A 21495-nucleotide genomic window follows, 5' to 3' on the forward strand; every position below is an offset into this window, starting at 1 on the left:
GGGCGGAGGTTGGCGGTATCTTTATATCGCCGCCTTTAGGACTTGGATCCATGAGCCGGTGCGCTCGAAAACTTATTGTACGCGACCTGGTGTATGACACGGCGCTGCGTGCATGGCAGGGGCGATGGACCACTTCTTCCAAGGGCAGACAAACGCATTTGTTTTTTCCTAATATAAAATGGCGCATGGAGATAACCAGATTGACTCCAGACCATTGGACTTCTCAGTTCTTAACCGGACACGGTAGTTTTGCCTCCAAGCTCTGTCAGCTTGGCCTAATAGAATCTCCGACTTGCTTATGTGGCGAATTGCAGGATGCCGATCCTCTGGGAGTGTCCCCATATGTCGGTTGAAAGGGAAGAGCTTCTCAAGTCGGTCCGACCCTCAGTTGGACCGGTCGGCCATTGCGACTTGGTATCTACGAGGGAAAATTTCTCAGCTTTTAAAAACTTTGCGGCATTATACGGCGAGCGAGAAGGTCTTTTCTCATCGAGAATTGACCGTAATACATTATATGGAAGTAGGGATCACGCACACTCTAGTGCACGCCAACCAAGGTCTTGGGAAGTTGCTCCTGGGACACTTTCGGCACAAATTTGAACAGCGCCTATCGTTCGTTACGCCACGGTATACGCCTGCATAACGGGTGTGGAAACGTGGCGGGTGGTGGAGGGAAAAGCAAGTCAAATAAAGTCTACAATCTTCTCTACCAACTACTTTGTAGTGCTGAGATGTTGAACATAAATAAAAAAGAAAGCTGTAAGCTTTATTCATTAAGCCATGTATTCACTAGGGAACAAATAGAGGAACATGTCGCGGGACATGATGCTCAACATCTACTTCGATGTCTCGGGAACAATGTCGTGGAATATTTTGCTTGTACACACCAGGAATGTCGCAAAAATGTCGCCCGAGGAGGTTATGTTGTTCAGTGCTGCGAACATATTTATTCTAATGAGTAGTTTATCGAAACGTAAGAGAAAGAAAACGTGCTAAGTGTAGAGCTACTTACTACAAAAAAAGAAGTGTGGATAGTCAAATGACCCATGTTGAGCGATATCTTTCTCATCCGTTTACACTCGCCAACAGAAAACAGAACATCACAAAACAGAACAACGATAAATATAACTATGACCTTTCAGGAAATATATAAATTTAATATTAAAATTGTCCTATCTCTATTATGTTGATAGATATTTAATAGCACAGATTTTCAATACGTCATAATAAATCAAATTATATTCCTAATTTTTGCATTCCTAATCGCTAGAAAGCCTCAAATAAACGGGACTTAACTCGGTGTTGCCGGAAAGCTTATGATATCTTATCCTAATCAATATAATATGTTCAAAACGATTGAGTGACTTGGTACAACGAAATAATGACCTAACCTAACCTTACCTAAATAGATTCCACAAAAAATAATGTTTCATTTTTCCCTAGGCTGTTTTGTTTTGTCACTGTTTTGTTTTGTCCGGTTACCGTATCGAATACAATCAACTTAGACTACTCCGTGATTTTTAAATCATAATTCTTAGAACCGCCGAACTTCCTCTGTTCACCAGCAGATTTTAAGGTGGTCCATTGGGTGTATATTTAGTGTTTCTTGAATACTACTGTATAGCTGTATTTGATCAACGGCTAAAAAACAACATGTTATTTTTGATCAACGCGCACATAGTGAACGAACCCGAACAGTGCAGACACTCCAGCACTGTTCCACCGGGAACAAAAGAAGTTTCGTTAAAATGCAAACTCACTTCCAACGATGTTACTCTCATTCGGAGACATTAAGAGAGACATAAACATAGGAATTCAGAATAAATGAGTACCTAATGAAAGCACTTCGCAATTTCACCTTTAAAAATATATTTTAACAACATGTTCGCAGAATTGAAATTATTGTTGTTTATTATAAAATATCCTCTCGTGAAAAGGAACATAACATATTATAATTTTGCCTGCGCCCAGTTTCCGGTAATACATCAAACACCTTTTTGCATAAAGACAGGTAAACTTTTCCCGGGCGCACGCATTCGTATTTATCCGTGTTAAATTTCTCTTCCAAACACCACCTTTAAAACCTCTACCAGCCAGAGCTTTTAAATTAAAATAAAATGTAATAGGTACATACTTATGCAATATATAACATAAAATAAAAAAAAACCTTAACTTCTTATTAGGTAACCAATAAAATTACCGGGAGGCAGTACCACCTCTAAACATTCTTGAATGTGGCAATGTGCTAGTACTGCACTCCAAGCATCCGTCAAACTATTTTGATCGTATCCTATCATTTGTTTTCTTTCACGGCCCGATTAAAATAAACAATTACTTTATTTGCGTATCAGTTTATTTTTCAAATGTATTACGTTTTCTCTCTGTATTGCTCTCTTCTACATTTTAACATATATTTTCTCTCAATATAGACAGATAGATAAATTATAGCAAATATATATTGTATATAAATATGATATACATGGCGAAATTTCATATTTTATTACAACGTTTTTCTTAGCTCGTATTCTTGTTTGTCCGATGGTTATTTATCCAGTATCTTGCAATCAATTTTTAACTAACTTCCCGACAAGTTAGATATTTGAAACTTTTAGAATATATCAGAACACGATGCCAATGCATTCTGTTAATACTTTTAGCCATCTTTAAGTAGAATTGAATTCATTTTCAGTTAATTCTATTTTGTATAAAAAGTTATTTCGGAAGAAATCCGTAATCCAATTCACTATTATTGGTTGCTAAGTGGGTGGTACTAGCAACTAAATTATTAATATATACGTGCGATACTATGGAAATCAAAATGACATTTCAGTATTCTATATTTGTTTATTTTTTTATATACTTCATATCAAGTACAAGTTTGAGCATATTGAGCATAATAATTGATCAGAAAATTTAAAAACGTTGTATATAAAAAGTTATTTTTATCTTGTAATTATTTTCATTTAAAATACGTGTTTAAATTGGTTTCAAAATGACAGTGCTACTAGCGGTGGATATTAATTGTGATATCTATCGACTCTTTTTGACAAGTTCTATAATATAAAACAGTAAAATTTATAAAGATCGCAAACAAGTGTAATTATACAATATATCAAACAAGTGCCAAAAGTTTGTCCTATTATCATACTGTTAGAAATAATGTCAGACATACGTCAAACTGATGCATCAATAATTCATCAAAATTTAAACCATTCAGCGGATAGAACATTGTCTTAGAAATGGAAGGTGCCACTTACCGCATCTGAACGTGCTATAAACGCCGTAAAATTATAACCGGTCAAATGATACGACTATAGTTGGGTATTTCCCGAGAAAATCTCAATCTCGAGATTCGGGATTTCCAGAAAAGAAATCTCGAGAATTCCCGAGATATTGGGAAATTTTAAAAAAAACCTGTTAAAAATCTTAAAATCAGTGTAAAAACAGACTAATTCCAAAAAAATATGATTTTTTTTCATTATTTATGTAAGAAGAACAAATAGAAGTAGGAAAACAAAAATAATTCAAAACATTACTTATTGAAATAGAATTTCAAAAAACACAAGACTGTCAATCGCTCCGTCTGACAATCGCGTACGTTTTTGAGACACAAAATTCCCTGACGTTGAAAAATTGCGCTCATTTTGAGTCGAAGTTGGCTTAATTGTATTAAATGCCCCGATCAGTCTGTGAACGTTGTATGTTTTCTGTCTACTTTTTTCATATAGAAAAATCGTGTTTCAATTAATATTTGATAATAAAGAAATCCCGATTCCCGGAATGTTAAAAATTTCAATTCTCGAGATTCGTGATTGAAAATCTCGAAAATTTCTCGAGAATTCCCGTCGGGAAATTCCCCAAACCCAACTCTAGATACGACACCAGCGCTTACCGTAGAATAACCGTATCAATGATGGCGTGTTCGCTTATTTGTAATCGAAAGTAGCCCGCGACTATGTTTTTATTAAAAAATTCGATCACAACAACAAACAAGTTGGCTACCTCTGCTATACCTATATATTATTATTATTAACCATGCCCTTGCTTTTTCGTACAAGGGGGAGTTTTTTTAGTAATTTTTAACAACCACAAACATCCAGGCTTTGAGAAAATCACATAAATATTGTGTGTCCTCACCGTGATCGAACCCGGAACTCCCAGATAGAACCTCAACACCTTACGCACTACACCGCGAGAGCCGGCTCATCTGCTATATATAATTACTATATTTCACATAATTGACGTGACGTAATTCGGTTCAGTATGAAAAAAGGACTGATTCAAATAGTTCCAGATGTTACGGCAATGCCATATCATACGTGAAAACCCAATCAATATATGTAATTTATAACAGTATGTGTTATCATTTATTCAATTTTGAATCCTTCACTGGCCTAAACTTTCGTCGATATGTACTACCTGCTTCACTCACATTCTTTAGCACATGTACATATTATATAGAAATACATTTACATTTTTTTTATTTTTACGCCAAAACATAGCTTGTTAAAAATTTGCTGAAGTTTTTGACGCTGTATCAACACAACACGTATCTATATTTTCAACATATACATAACAGGGTGACTTTTGATTAGATTTTATTATTATTTAAATACCTCATTTGTACTGAAATTTAAGGGCTGGACAGACCTACGCCTACATCGTTATACTACCTAATAGTTCCCCCCAAACCAACCCTCCCCACACCACTCACGGTATTAATCGAGCATAACACGAATGAAGCCTCACCAGTTGTTTACGCCTGGGGATGTCTCAGGACCAGATGCCCAAGACTGAGGTCGCCATGTACTCAAATGTGCTTTGACTGAGTTTACAGAGAATTTCTAATAAAAGTGCCCATGGGATAGAGGAACACGGAGAATTAACAAATATAAATGATTCTAATTCATTTTCATATAATATACCTAAAAACAAAGCTAAAATAATACGGGTATAGGTACTATCATTATACTAATAAATGACGACATACTACTTTTTACTTCACTTTTGACTAATTTTATATATCATCATCACTAGCAGGGGTTGATCCACGGCTGAATTAAGGCCCCCCTTAGCTCTCTCTACTCTTTTTGGTCCCTAGTTCTTTGCTGCCACGTACATCCACCGACCTTTTCGTCTATCCGGGGGGTTGTAAGCAGTGGCGGCCGGTGGTCTTCAGAATAGCATTTTCTGGTAGTGCGCAATGGTTTTCCTTCTATAAAGAGTAGATCTTCTTCTTCCACCCTGTCACGACCCAGCATTGGGGCATAGAGCAAGCACAAGTTCGCGCCATTTCCCTTGGTCCATCGCCAACTCTTGCGCCTCCCGCCATGTCAGACCTGCAGCACGTAGGTCGCTTTTGTGGCACCGCTGCACCGGCCATGGCGACGGAACTCTTGAGGCTGTGCCATAAGGGTACGAGGTGTCACACTCTTTGGCGGCATCCGGAGCACGTGTCCTAGCCACGTAAGGTCGTCAAGCGTCTTTTCATGATAACCTCAATCACCGAAGGCTGCCGTGTTCTCTTAACGACTTCTCAGAAGGTAAATTAAATATGTCTTTGTTTATTTATACTATTTCGCAAAAAAGTTTTTGAACAGCTAGAATGATTTAATCAGATACACAAAACGCCATTACAGGAACATTCGACTACCGTTTAAGTAGTATACAATGATCTCATTGTAATCCTGTGCAAACTGAAAATCTATTTGGATCGCAATCGCTTTGCGCTCATGAACGGAGTATTGTTCATAATACTGCTACATGTTCTACGTAGCACTTGCATGGTATTGGAGGAGTCGCCGCTGGTTGTAAGGAGTCTCTATGGTCATTTAATCAGCATTTGTCCAACGATTTCCCATTCGCCTGCCCACACTGGCATGTCCATCCTATTGCCATTTCCCCTGCCTAGCAACCTCTATCACATCCGTATACATTGCGTTATTTTGTGGTCTTTCCGCGTTGTGCTCAACATGCACCTTTCCATGTCACATTGCAGAACTCGCTAAATAACTTTAAATAAAAGTGAAATTAACTAAAACTGGACTAAATTTATATTTTCGTTTGGTCACAGCAGTAATATACGGTACCAAAATGATAATAATTTGTGCTTTCAGCGCAAACTGCTCTCCCCGGGAATATTTCAATGCCAAAACTTTTAGAGGGAGTATCATTTCAGCCTAAGTTTAACACAGTGCTTCGGAACCGGTGTGTCACTATGGCACTTCGAGTGTGTTATTTATTTTTAATTATCAAACTATTTTTTTCTCGAAATTATATTTTATCGACATACAAAAAACTAATAGTTATTCATTTCATAGACTACTCATGAAATTGATGATATTTTCATTATTGTACTAAGATTACTAAGATTCATAAATGCTACCTACCTATTCATATTTAACCTTTCATTTGCGATGCTAAAAAATCCGTCAGTTCTGGTAATGCCACCACTGTACGAGATCGTCAATATTACAGTAGGTATGTAAAAGGGAAATGCTTATTTTGGCAATAGAAATACATAAGTCTAATAAAATTTCGTCGTCATTATTTGATTTCTCTATAAAATTAACAAAAAGGCATCAAAACTTAAGGTACTGTTCGGTTAAAGCGGATACAGCGGAAAACGCATTTTGAAAATAGCCGATAAACTGGATTATTTGTTAGGTTAACCTAACCAAATCTAACCTAACCTAACCTAACCAAACCTAACCTAAACTAACCCAAACTAACAAATAATCCAGTTTATCGGCTATTTTCTAAATGCGTTTTCCGCTGTATCCGCTTTAACCGAACAGTACCAAACTTAATTATAATCGTCCGAGCACTTCTATACATTCTTACATCTTACAAGAAGGTTGGGCATAACCCCACTGACAATTCTATATAGTATATAATAATAACACTGGAATAATTCTAAGTAGGTACGTCATAATATAATGTATGCCATGCGACATGCCTTATAATTGCGTGATTGGTAAGTGAATTGTAACAGATATCTTTCAATTATATGTATTTACTGGACACTGCCAAATATGTTGAAAAAATCACGTTAATTGGGTGAGATATTGGTGATTCTACGAATAGTTAAGATACAATGATGCCAAATTGTATAGTAACTGAAATATATGCAGTTAACGAGGCTAGCTAATCCCAAGTGACATTACAGTAACGGCTGGGTTAACAGCTAATTATTCGTCTTTGAATCATGATCCACCTAATTAGCGCATTGAGTCCTCTATAATTCAATACCATTATAATATATTTACACATCAATAGGATCATTGTATATTTTTTTTACTAAAACTGAATAATAGACAAAAATCTAAGAACATTCATTGTTTTAACTTTAATTTCCTAATGATGATATCGATAACATGATTATAAATGAAACATACTGAATCGGTTGAGGCTGTGGTGTGCCAATATAATAAGTATGAAAGTGTGCTATGCATTGGCGGCTCTTTGCTAGATAATATGGGAGGTCAGTTTTAAATAATTTTATATTATTTTAATTTGCCTTTTCGTTGTACACTTAAAAGACGTATAGCAAACTGGCTTTTTGAACATTATAAAAGAAGTGCTATAAATTGTTAGATAGTTAGATAGAAAAGATAGGTACCTACTTACCCTTCAAAAAAATGTATATTTTCACATCAAACAATCAAAAATATTTAATAAAAACTCCGTAGCTTTTTAGCTTCATTTTTCATTAAACTGTCACTATCAGAAAAAGTGTTGTGTACTGTTATGAAATGGCGGGATCATTTATATATAAACACTTTTTATATTTCCACTGATTTTATTAGAAGGTTACTTTTATGATTGATACCTATAGCAGATTACATTTTAAAGGGTAACATTTATACAATGGTTTAACTGTTTAACACAATGAATGCAGTCGATGCGTTTTAGTCAAGGGTTGTATTTAAACTAAACTAAAAAGCTATTTTTGGTAGAGTACTATAATATTACAAAACAAACAATGACATTGCATATGAAACTTTCAGACAACAATAGGAAGTTTGAAATAATAAAAATATAAAAAGGTTAACCAGATAAAAATAATACGGTTGAATCAATTGGTAGGTAAAACAAAACATGCTCAATGAAATCGCATGTTTGGTAGGTAAAACAAAACATGCTCGATGAAATCGCGAGGCAATAATAATTAAAAACAGAACAACGTTTTATACCTGTTTCCTTTAACACACTGAAAAATGTATTGTTATCTCTTTCTCGGACAATGACGAAAATCTTGCCTATGCTGCGTAAAAACAAATTAAAAAAAGACTGGCAAAATGTGTGCTTTATCCGTTTCACATATGGAAAATGAGAGAGAAAGAGAAATATTAGAAATATTTTATCCCGGCGTATTCCAAAATGACCCAAAGTATAGCGACCAAGCGGATTCTGTTTGTTTGAATTTTATACATACAGTTCGTCCGTCCGTGTGCGTCTCGCCTTGACGTGTTAGCTGATAATTATTATAATACATTGTACCTACATCTTAGATTATAACCTACATAGATTGTAAGATGTTTATTTTTGGAGGGTCATTGACCAAATGACCTAATAGACCAGCCGCCATTGGTGCTATGTCAATAAAAAGGTTCCAAAGCACTACTTTTACCGATTGAGTTCCACTGCCAAACTTTGGAGAGCTTTTTTCGTATTCCAAATTAGGTTTGCCACAAGGGCATGTTTATTATTTCAACGTTGAATAATATTTGTGCAGATAACGTGCCAAATTTAGATTTGCAGATATATGAATATCTTCAACATTAATATTGTGATCAGCTACCTTATATAAACAGGAAATTGTACAAATATTATTTATAATATATTTTATAAAAATAATTAACGTGCAGAGCATCAAACATGGGGTAATAAGGTTTTTAAAGTAAAGTTTTTAAGGTAATCGATCTGAAATCTTTACCAATCGATTCATGGTGGAAATGATAAATTTTGGTCAGAATAAAAAATTGACACCTTTATTTAATATACAATCAACATTTACATAATATGTAAGATATTTCTTATGTATTTACCGATTCGATAAACAAGGCATATTTCTTTTCCATATATTAAATATCTTATATTATTATCTGCGTATTTAAAATATACCTACATAAGTAATATGTTTGATTTCCTTTTCATACTTGGCCCCAACTAACATCTACAATTTATAAATATAGAATTTGTTTATTCAAATTACGTTTCCTGCCAATTCCAATTTTGAATTCTAACAACAGAAAAAGTTTGCATATTTTAAACTCGATTTTACTTTGTTCTTGTGTTTGACATATCTGTCAGAATTATTTTCATTGTGACATATTGTATGCCTAAACATAGATAATATCTTATATTAATATAGAAGAATGTAATTGAGGGATGTATTTTCAAAGTGAACTTATTCCACTTCAACAAATTTTTAGCAAATGCCAAGAAACTTTTTACGGTGTTAATGTTACGTATATGTTTTTGGTATTGGAATAAGTTTCGTTTATAACTAACACCAATTTTGAAGTTGATTTTTCTACTGGATTGACTGCTATTAGGTTCTTATACACGAAAAATACTTTTTCAAAATTTTATCCTTTAAATATTCTGGCATTCATAACACATTTTCATAAAGAAAAGGAATAAGTTCATTTTGAAAATACACGCCTCAATTATCAGTGTTTTGTTAAATAAGATAAATGTAGGTACCTATATTGATCAATTAAACGGCCTCGTGCGAATTCGGGTACTTTATCTAGTTTTTAATAATATCATTAAATGCATGCCACATACAGCAAAAAAAAATAGGTAGGTAGGAACATATGTAATTTTGAAGAACTTCAGAAAACATACTTACTATAAAAATCCTACAAAAACAGTTGACTAAGTGGGAGTCGAATTTCACATCTTTCACTGTCCGGTTGAGTGTTTTATATCATTTGCGATGTATCAAATTTAATATTTGTGTCATCAGACATAATATATAAAACGATATATTATGTAAAACGATCTACAAACAGGTGTAATTGACAAATTGCAGCTTTATAGGAGATTATTTAAATTTGAATTAAGAATTATATTGGATTAATTTTCACTAACTATGCTATAATAGTAAAACATAGTTGTAACGCTTACCGTAGCACTTTTGATCTTTGGGTTACTAAAATCGACGTTCTAAATAATCTCATTTTATAAATAGGTACCTAACTAATATTCGACAAAACTTCTTCTACGCCCTTTTGGTTTAGCAAACTTTATATCCACGTTAGCCTTCAATCTTTATAGAACAGGGCTCCTTTCAAAATCTTTGATACTTCGCGGGTAATCCATATAAATATATACTTACTATTTTTATATGATAAACACGCTTAGAGCTTCCACATAAATGCGTTTTCATCCCGGGGTCACGGTAGGCTTAACGAATTAAGCCAGGAAACGTTTTTAAATCGTTTTTCTTTTTGTGTTTCGCTTTCTGTTAGCCGACTAAGGCGGAAGGATGTGAATTTTGCGCGAGGTCAGGCCAAGCCGAGTCTTCCCGCCAAAATATACAAAAAGCGCGGGATTTCAAACAAAACCTAAGCCAAGTGACTGGGGAATAATCGCGGCATATGGTGACCTTTCATGTTTAATATTATAATCTCTATAGAGATTTAAAGCTCTTACTTAGATGTCTCAAATATGAACGTATTTCTAAATACTTAAAATTCTCTAATACATTACAAAAGATATTATTGTTATATCTCTCGTATTGTATACTGTTTGGTATATATACAAATCCTACAACTATTTACAAAGACACTTCATATACTTATATCTCTCCTCTCCTGTGGTGAAAAGAGGGTGGGTCACACATGGTGTGAAGTAAAAACACAAAAAATTGCTGCGCAGCTCACGTTTATTCGAACATATCAATTATTAAATTTACAAAAATTATAAAACTAAACAATTCATAATTTTATATGACGATGTTTATATACAAAACCTCTACAATCTCCAGTTGAGGAAGGATGGGTTATTATAGCAAAAAATGATAGCACGGCGTGAAATCACTCTTGAGTAACAAATAATTTCAAAACTCGAAACTATAAACATACTAATTATTCGCTGATTTTTTCGTCTAGTGACATTACTTATCGTGCTCGGAAGCGCACCACTTCTATCCAAAAAATTAAAGCAGATATTGATTATACCTTCGATATGACGTGGGCAGATCAGCATAATACGTGAGGCGTCCTCATGGGTTGAAATGCCCCTTCTTAAGGCTTGTCTTGCATCATGGAACTTCAACTCAGCCCATTTACGCCTTCAGATATCTAAAGACAGTTCCCGCCCAGATATGAGTTCCTCCATTGGCTTCATCCAAGAATCAGTATGTTTTTTTTATCCCATTTTGAGTGCGATTTTTTTTTGGGAGACAGTATTCTGTCTTCTTCCAAAAGAAACTATCGGGGTGGATATCCATGAGTCCCGGATCCACCCACCCACCAAAATAGCATTTGTTAAAGAGTGTATAGCCAGTTGGAATCATAGAGTGGAAGACAAGCCACTTTTTACTGCATTTTCAATGGATTACTAAATATAACAACAGTGGATATCTAATTAACTGCGGTATTTCTAACACTAGATTTTATACTTGATATTTTACTTAGATAATATCCATACAACTTTTATTGTATTAATTTATTATTTAAATGAAAATTAACTGTATTCCGTGTCAGTGCGCATATTAGGTACCTGAAGATGCCGAAAGGCGAAATCGATGTCATAAAAATTAATCAAAGTACAAAACTTAGATCAATTAGAATTTAAATTCAAATTTCATCAAGTACATTTAGTTGATAGTATACATTTTAATTACCTATTTCAATTGAAAATAATGCCGACTTCAATTTGCTGCAAAAGCAACGCCGTATCCGTGAATATTCATAGATCTATGGGTCCCCTTTATTGTGGGCTACGAAAATAATTCTGAAGACGGTTTCATTATTCATCTTACTTATGGCTATTTAGGAAATTAAACCCAGTCCACGGTTCCGTTCGGGTTCGAGAGAACCCTTCTCAAACTTTTCCCACCCATTGAATCAATTCTACTGTCACACGTTTGTCGAATTTTCAATTGAAAACTATCATCAAAAGTTATTTATTTAACTTAAAAATCACTTACGAATCATTTTCCCTCATTGATTGGTGTCACGATCTTCATACTTGTTCATACATATACCTACATACATTTTCATGACTAAATTGAGCATGTAGGCATTCACAAAGTGGATACGGAAACAAATTTATTTATAAGAATTAATAACAATTGTTAGCCATTTCCCCAATTTATTAGTTTATTACTCTGACTCAAATTCACATTAAATATAATTTTTGTCAGATGTGAGATTAAGCTTGTATCCATGACTTTAGAGATGGACGCTCTACTCCATATTCCATATTGATATTCATAAGTTATCACTAGACTGGGAGACTACCAAGATGCTTGCAAAATTTCGATCAAACAGCTGCGCCATACTATCGTCTATTTTATCGAGATTTTACCTTTTTTGATATTACAAAAGGCCACGCGGCCTAATTACATTAGTGTAGAAGTGACAGTGAAACAATTCCAGAAGCATCCAAGCTTGATGGAATCACAAAAATATATTAAGGCCACACGCGGGATTGAATACGGAGCTCCTGGTATGAGAATCCAGTGCTTTACGCATTGGACTACAAGGATTTAGGATTTTCTTTAGGATTCAGCGACAAGCATTGCCTGTAATTGCGGACAATAATTCATGAAATCCCTTCATTCTGTTTGGAAGAGGGTTCGGGAGATTTTTGACAGACTTTTCTGAATGACCTTCAACCTGACCAAATACCTTTTTTAAGTTTTTTCCAAGCTAACGTCTTACTTGCAAACTACATGCTAGTTCAGAAGGATTTTGCACACTTTTTCGTTTGCTTTCTTCATTATTCAAGAATGAATACAATGAAAAGTCCACTTGTATAGTCTATTCAATTGGCTTTAAGCTCGAATTATTCAAAATTCTTTGAAAATATTTTGATCCATATTATCAAACGTCATTTTTGGCAAAACAAGACTTTTGTAATGCCATATTGTAAATTAGTTTTATTCAATATCACCGTTAGTAAGTACTTAATATTTTTGAATTGACGTTGAGAATCTTAACACCCGTGCAATTATCAGCATAAAAAGTAGACAATACCTACTTACCATTAATTATTTCCGTACTTGCCATATATATTTTATACTTAACAATTTCAGTAAAATACTTCCAATTTATTTTATTTATATGCCAGTTTGAGAAACCCTGGGGAAGCCCGCCTGCGCCTTCAAGATTATTTTGAAGGGACTGCGAAGGGCGGCAATATTCCTCCAACTTTATAATAATGCGTCAGTTATGTCTTATTATATTTCATAAATAATACCAAAGTGTATAATTTAATTAAATAATAAGTTTATAAAGTTTGAAGTGCTCCTTGCTCAGTCGCCATATTTATGACGATAATCATAATGGACACCCATCCAGATAAATAATAATGTTGTACTTATTCTCAGAATGCGAAGATTTATTTTAATTATTGTTATAAGTACGAACTACTCACCAGTAACTATATGCCAGGGGTGATAAACCTTTTTTGCTTAATTCCAAAAAAAAACTAAAATATATATTTTATAATAATTTAAATAATACTAATACCAAGAGAAATTCGGGAAAAAATATGTTATTCTACCTACAGTGAATACAGAATTACACGGATTAAATTTACTCGTAGCGATTCATGAATTCTCAAGAATCTAATTGTCAATTTTCCGAGAAACGACAATCAAGTGTCAACAATTTAACAACATAAAATTACAAGATAAAAATAACTTTTTATATACAACGTTTTTAAATTTTCTGTTGAATCATAATATAAACTTGACTTGACTAGCTTAAACGATCAAAATAATTTGTACTTGATAGAAATAATACTGAAATGTCATATTGATTTCCATAGTAACGCACGTATATATTAATAATTTAGTTGCTAGGACCGCAGACCCCTAGCAACCAATAATGGTGTCGAAATAACTTTTCATACAAAACAGAATTAACTGAAAGTGAATTCAATTCTACTTAAAGATGGATAAAAGTATTTAAAAAATACATTGGCATCGTGTTCTGATAATATATTCTACAAGTTTCAAATGTCTAGCTAGTCGGGAAGTTAGTTAAAAATCGATTGCAAGATTTGTACCGGACAAACAACCACCGGACAAATAATAATACGAGCCAAGAAAAACGTTGTAAAAATGGACCTGCTTAACCAGCTCTCTCCCGCAGCACACTCGGTCTTAGTCGTACGTATCACGATGCCCTACATTTGATTTAAATTATCAGCCTGGTGATGTCTCATGATCAGTTATCTTAGTCTGAGGTCACCAATGCACTCGTGTGTGTTTGAGTTTTAATAAGATGTAGGAACTAACATAAATTTTAAATTATTGTAATATAAAAAAATAGCAATGCAAACATAGACCCCTCCACACATGAATTTAATCGATGTGAAGCATCACCAGTTTTTTTATGTTTGGGAATATATCAGGAGCAAATACTTAAGACTGAGGTCGCTATGCACTCAAATGTGCTTTGAGTCATTCTAACAAAATGTATCCATGTGAGAGCTAAGCACGATGAATTAACAACAAATAAATGACTCTAGTTAATAATTCCTATATACCTATTATTCCTATTATACCTATATCCTGACAGACAAGACAATATGAAGAGATCTTCACGTCTGCAGTGATTTTAAAATAATAAAGTTTGCATTAAATTTGTGGCGACCAAGTTAGACGACCCGATAGGCCCCCCTAGATAGTTGGATCGACTTAAACATCTCTTCCCTTTCTGTTCAAATTTTTGGACATTCTCAGAGTCAGAGAATGTTGTATACATCCTATAGTTTTCCACGACATGCACATGTTCGTCTAGTGGCAAGGCTAAACTCATGGAGCTTGACAATGAATCCACTGTGTCAAATGAAAAATTGACTAGTATTTAACAATACCAATCTCTAATCATCTGTGCTTTTTAATCTTCTCCAATTCTTTCGCGTACCAGCACTTGCCGTTGGTTTGCTACCGCTATTTTATACGCTACAACTATATTATATCACCATCGGTATATTTCATAAATATCGCGGCGGACAATAATTAAGTTGTGATTATATTGATATGCATGTCGCAAATCACAAATATAGTCTATAGTTTCGTCATTTTGCAGAATATTTTCAACGAACACGATCTCTGTAAATTCAATGATGAAGTAACCTAGTAACGAGTCTCTGTAAATTCAATAATATTTTGAATGGAACCCAACCCGCAGATCATAGATAATAGACAACATTAGTATATAGTGCCAACCGTTAAAAACAAAAAATATGCAATTTTAACATGATTCGAAAATATGTAGGCATGTAGAAAAAGATAAAAAAACGTTCATTGAGTCATTCAGGTGTCGATGCAGTGCAGTTCAACGTGAGCTGACCTCATTGTTGTTCTGTTGATTTCGGCAGATTTTGCTAACTGACAATGTTCGTTTTAAGATTCAAAATGTGCTACGGGATGGGAGCACTCAAACACCAATAAAAACGACATTACACACTTTTTCCCCGTAGCGGCAAATTACTGTGACGTCACGTGATAGTACGCGACGTGCACCATAATATATTTCGCGTTTTACACACACGGAGAATAAAATTGGTCGCATCTTAAATATCGCAAATAGTGCAGCCGACGTAGAAATGTAATACCAACTAAATGACATTCAACCTTATGTTAACTATGTATTGTTTTAATAGAGGAAAATATTACACCCCGATAGCTGCTCACCCTTTCTACACAAAGGATGGCATACCGACCGTGCGAAACGTTTTACGTCGCATTTATTTTGCCAACTTTGAGAATATTAAATTCGAAAATGTTCCCGCGTAAATAATGCAGTCCCGCCAACGCACGAGTAAGCGCAATTCGACTATGTCAGCTTTTCGCGACAAAAGAAGAAAATCCATAGATATTTCAAGGCATATTTTTTGCACCACTGTGTTTGAAAGCTTTATAATATTATAACCAAATTACATCTCAACTATCTCGTCGACGATAAGATCGACCGTTTATGATTCTAGTAGATATGTGAAACAATTGTCAATACTTTTAATTGAAATTGAAATATAGTTGACACTGAACAAAACATGATCGTTGTGTGAGTAAATACAACTTTATATGAGGGGTGTATTTTCAAAGTGAACTTATTCCACTTCAACAAATTTTTGGCAAACTCTAAAAAACTGTATTGGAATAAGTTACTTTAGTAACTAACACCGATTTTGAGGGTGATTTTTCTACTGGATTGAATGATATTAGATTCTTCTATACAAAAAGTACTTGTTCAAAATGTTATCCTTTAAATACTGGCATTCATGCCTCATTTTCGTCAAGTAGTGAAGTTCACTTTAAATCCTATGTTATAAGTAGATACTCAGTTCAGAGAGTTTTCAACCGGCCACCGAACCCAATGGTAATATTGTGTTTTGTCATGTTCACTGTTCTGTTTTGTCATGGAACCCTAGCGATTAAGAATGCAGAAATTAGGTATATAATTTGATTTATTATGGCGTATTGAAAATATGTGCTAATAAAAATCTATCAACATAATAGAGATGGGACAATTTCAATATTAAAATATTTTTCCTGAAAGGTCATAGTTATATTTATCGTTGTTCTGTTTTATCACTGTTCTGTTTTGTCAATGTTATTTACCAATTGAGCTACGTGGGTCCTATTAAATTATGAAGACATAACCTAGGACCATAATATATATCTGAATTGCTTAAAAATGCATCCATATAGACAATTATGGTTTGAATTAATGCACACAATAATGAGTGATTATCCTAATTGCTAGACGATGCGAGAATCCTTCAAATCTCGGGATCAAAAACCGATTGCCAAAATAATTGATATGATTAGATACGGTTAAAAATAGAATTACGACCTTGTGTGTTTAAATTAATTGAAAAACATCAACACATTGGAGGTTTTTTTAAGTTGCGCCTTGAACGCGTATCGTTGAATCTTGAAAGTATCTATTATAATAATTATTAAGGTAGATGTAAAAGGTTTTTTTAGATATCACTTAAACATTTATGCAAGGTTTTTTTTAACAAGCCATTTTAGAAAAACTTTTAAAGCCTACAGCGAACCTGCATAATTATTAAAGAACGTCTAAAAATATACAAAAACTGTGCGCTCAGTACGAAACTACACGCAAAATTTACTTGTTATAAGAATTACAACAAAAATAAGTTTCATTTTAATTAATTTGTTACAATGTTCGCAAAAATATTTTTTTTGTCCACATTAATAAGTACATCTTTAATTAAATTTAAAGGTCGTAAATAATTCGTAGGGTATGGGTGTACGTCAAAACTACTTATGAACAATTTTCTTTGACAAGATTTTCTTTTGTTTATGCAGTAGTGCGCAAGTAATACGTCGCGGGCCAATTGTGGCACTTTGGCTATTTTAAGGCAATACTTCAGTTGAAGCATGGTCTAAAAAGATCGTGACTAGGCGATGCGCGGATTGTGCAAATGACTCGCGCCGAAAGAGATATAATTTGTCATAAAAATTCAACACGCGTCCATTTAATGTTATGTTATTGTTATATTAGTAATAATAATAGTATATTCATTGACATGTTTTCTTTTTCAAGTAAATGGGTAACGTTTTTTAGTCATCTTTACACGATTTAAGAATATCTTCCTCCGACGCCATCACAAAATAAATTGACGTGCTTACACCTCGACTGTCGGTCTCCGATTGGCGACGAGTGAAAAATTTCGTCCCACCTACTGTTGAAAATTATTTGCCGTTTCGCTTATGTATGCTCTTAATGAAAATTATTAGTTAAATGGTAGTGGTAGTTAAAATATAACAAGTCAGAAATATAATTATATAAAAACTGTGTACAGCTTAACAATCAATGGCGCTTTTAGTGACGTAGAAGCCCGACGCACTGGATGATTTTAAGACCTCGTATTATGTACCCACGAATCACGACGGTCGCGCGGCTTAAGCGTTGGACTATCACGTCGTGGGCCACAAGTTCAAATTCTGGTTCTGGAAAGCACACATATTGTTTTTCAATTTGTGTATGAGTCAGAGTATGGAAATAATAGGTTAAGCAAGTGGCTGATATCCATTTCTCGTAAAAATAGAAACTGTTAAAACAAACCTCCACTTTGTGGTCTTATTAGGATTGGACATGGTCGAAAAAAAATATTTAGTTTTATGACCATTGCTATCATCTATAGAATTAGTCGCTTACTTCAAATCGTGGGTTTCGATAAATATTTTTTTTATTATATTATAGTGTTATAATATAGACTATAGAAATATTATAGAAAAATGTCTCCCTCTCTAAAAGAGTTGATTTTTTTATTAAGTGGCGTATTCTAAATTAAAAAAGTGGTTCTTTAATCAAAAATGTTGACCATCATCGCGTTAATTAAAAGTAGTTTCTAACTAAATCAAAAGATTTTCAAGAGATTTTTACACAACTTTTTATACTTAAGTAAATATTTAGACATACTTTTGATATAGTTACCTTATATGTATATTTTTGCTTAATATTATCCAAACCAATTATTTTACTAAACAATACAATCTCATTCATTATTCGACATATTATTATTAGGACCAGTGTTGCCAACTTTTGTTGACAAAAACATGCCAGACGGGGTACGAAAACAAGCTATTTGGCAGGGAAAAACGCTAGGTTTTGTGAAAATAAAATTTCAATACTTTTGCCTATTGAAATAAAAGTGCTAAAATATCATAACTCATTTTACCAGAAACTAATTTCAAAATTGACAAAAAATAATGAATTAATTCATCTAACACTACCATAAGTAATAATTAGGTAATTAATACCAGAAAGTAGAATCCCCGATAATCGCTAATCCGTTGCCTCATGCCTAAGCATACATTAAATTATAATATCTGATACCATGCTATCACTATAACACCAAAAATGTTCATATTATTTCATTGTGTTGTTTTATTTCTCAAGTACCTACCGACCTACCTTCATTAAACATCTGAATAAATAAACTAAATATCTGGATTATTTTCAGCACATTTAAAGCTTTCGAAGGCATAAAAAACGCTAATAAAAACGCTATAAGCTAGATGCATTTTTTTGCAAGTTGGATGCCTATCGAAAAATGCTAGATCTGGCAAGAAAAGCGCTAAGTTGGCAACGCTGATTATGACGCAGAAAATTATCCCAGGAGTGGCAGATTATTCATCACTGCCTTAAACGAATGACTAAATACCAATTATTGTTGTAAACCTTCTAAATAATTTTGTTGTCAAAATCCTTTAAATATGTCGAGAAAAAAATTATATAAACTCTGACATAATAGTCGACAATGTTTTTTTTTAATACATCTCACGAGGGAAGTTCTCCGCTCAATTTTGTATCTATTCCAGCTAAATTACGATCGCGTGTCTGGGGATGGTTAATTCTCTAGCCGCTAGATGGACAAGAACATTGTTAGCTGATAAATTTAGACATCTTGTGAAAAAATGCCCCCCAGCCGATTAATTTACATCAATTAAAAATGGCCAACACGAGATAGCAGGATAGCTACTATAATATAACCATATAACACCGATACTAGCACTCTACCCATTTAGGAAAAGCACAGTGGTCTATTTTTTATTCAGAATAGGTTAATTGGGTGGTCAACGTAAAAGTTGTTTAGGCGACGCGTAATTACTATCCATTCAAAATACTATATTATTCAGCTAATTTATATTGAGGTATTTAAATCTATTTAGCCTCAATAATTGTCCCATTTTTGAGGCTGATAGGTTTTGAAATTGTACGCAGGTAACTTTTATTTATTAAAACCCTAAAGGTTCAAATATGTTATGATGCACGTCGCGTACTGTCACGTGATATTATCACAGTAAGCTTCCGCTACGGGAAAAAAGTGTGTAATGTCGTTTTTTTCGGTGTTTAAAATGTTATCAGACTGATGCTCTCATCCCGTAACACATTTTAACCATTAAACAGACATTGTCAGTTAGAAAAATCTGCCGAAATCACCAGAACAACAATGAAGTCGCCTCACGCGGGGTCTAGGACGATTTGGCGCCGGGACAACTGGACGCCACGCAATTCGAAAGTAAATAAACGTTAGGTACTTATAAGTACTTTAAAAAAATATTTAATATTATTATTTAAGTACATTTAACTTATTATATTATAATTTAATTGTTGGTGAGAATTTAAATATGCACACGTAAATAATGATTTAATCGTGCATATGTTTAAGTTCCAACGAAAAAAGAGTTTTATTTTTTATTTTTAAGCCTTAGGCATGATACCTAATTCTCAATCCGCAATAAAAAACATTATTTTAAGAGTAAAATGAATTAAAACTACTAAGTAGTAGATAGAAACTGACTAAAATTCATCGTCTACGTTCTGTTTACGTGTCTACGACAGAACGGCGTCCAATTGTCCTGGCGTCCAGTTGTCCCATTCTCCCTCACGCGTACTGCACTGCATCGACGCCCACATGACTCAATGAAGGTCTTTTATCATTTTCTACATGCCTACATAATTATTATACTAACAGTTCTACAATTCTACTACAGACGGATATTGAATTTTAAATGATTGACAACATAACTATACATATTATTATGTTTCATTAAAAATAATTAAGTAATCATTTTTTACTCCGCTTTCTTGTTTTTTTTTTTTTGCTCAAACTCTCCAATCGTCCCAAGACCGGGCCTGACTACAAATTACTGTCAGGCATTTTAATGATAACTTTAAAGCTAGTTACGATATTGAAAAATGCTATATTTGACTTTATATGCCAAACACGATTTTTGCAAGCTAGGTGACCAGTGCAAAATACTAGATCCAAGGAATTTGTTATTCACATAGCATAAAACTATTGTACGTAGGTATTTAATGTTATTATACAAAAATGGTCCTCCTTTATATTCGGGACTAGCTAAAATCCGTTTTGCTCTATCCTTGAGGCGAAGAATGGAGTGGAATCTTTTATCATAGCGAAGGTGAAGTATGCAGGTAGGTATGCTGAAAGCATTCGGACAAACAACAGAATTCTATTTCAGTGTATTTTCCTTTGACATCCCCCGTTCGTGGAGTTATGACGTGAGTCTGGAAATGGGAAATCAGATATAAATAAACTGAAAGAAATAGTACTATGCAGGACTCACGTCGAAGCTTGGCCGAGTAGGTGACTGGATTACTAAATTTATATAACGTATACCTAATGCCGCGTTTTCACGTGTCGATTTTTGTCGTTCATGTTAAAATAAATGATAGTTGAAAGTCGATTGATAAGAAGCTATGCGATGGCCTAATGTTAATATCCAGTAAGTGGCTT

The 21495-nt window shown here is 33.9% G+C and overlaps 1 protein-coding gene across 1 annotated transcript in view; it reads left to right on the top strand.

Moving 5' to 3' along the window:
- The window catches only part of rho-5 (rhomboid-5), a 477723-nt gene that overhangs the window by 446993 nt on the left and 9235 nt on the right, over nucleotides 1-21495 (top strand). The window lies entirely within an intron of this gene.

The sequence above is a fragment of the Rhyacophila brunnea genome, unplaced genomic scaffold (genome assembly GCF_057557595.1).
Source record: "Rhyacophila brunnea isolate RB1 unplaced genomic scaffold, BYU_Rbru_1.0 scaffold_22, whole genome shotgun sequence".
In the NCBI taxonomy this organism is placed as follows: domain Eukaryota; kingdom Metazoa; phylum Arthropoda; class Insecta; order Trichoptera; family Rhyacophilidae; genus Rhyacophila; species Rhyacophila brunnea.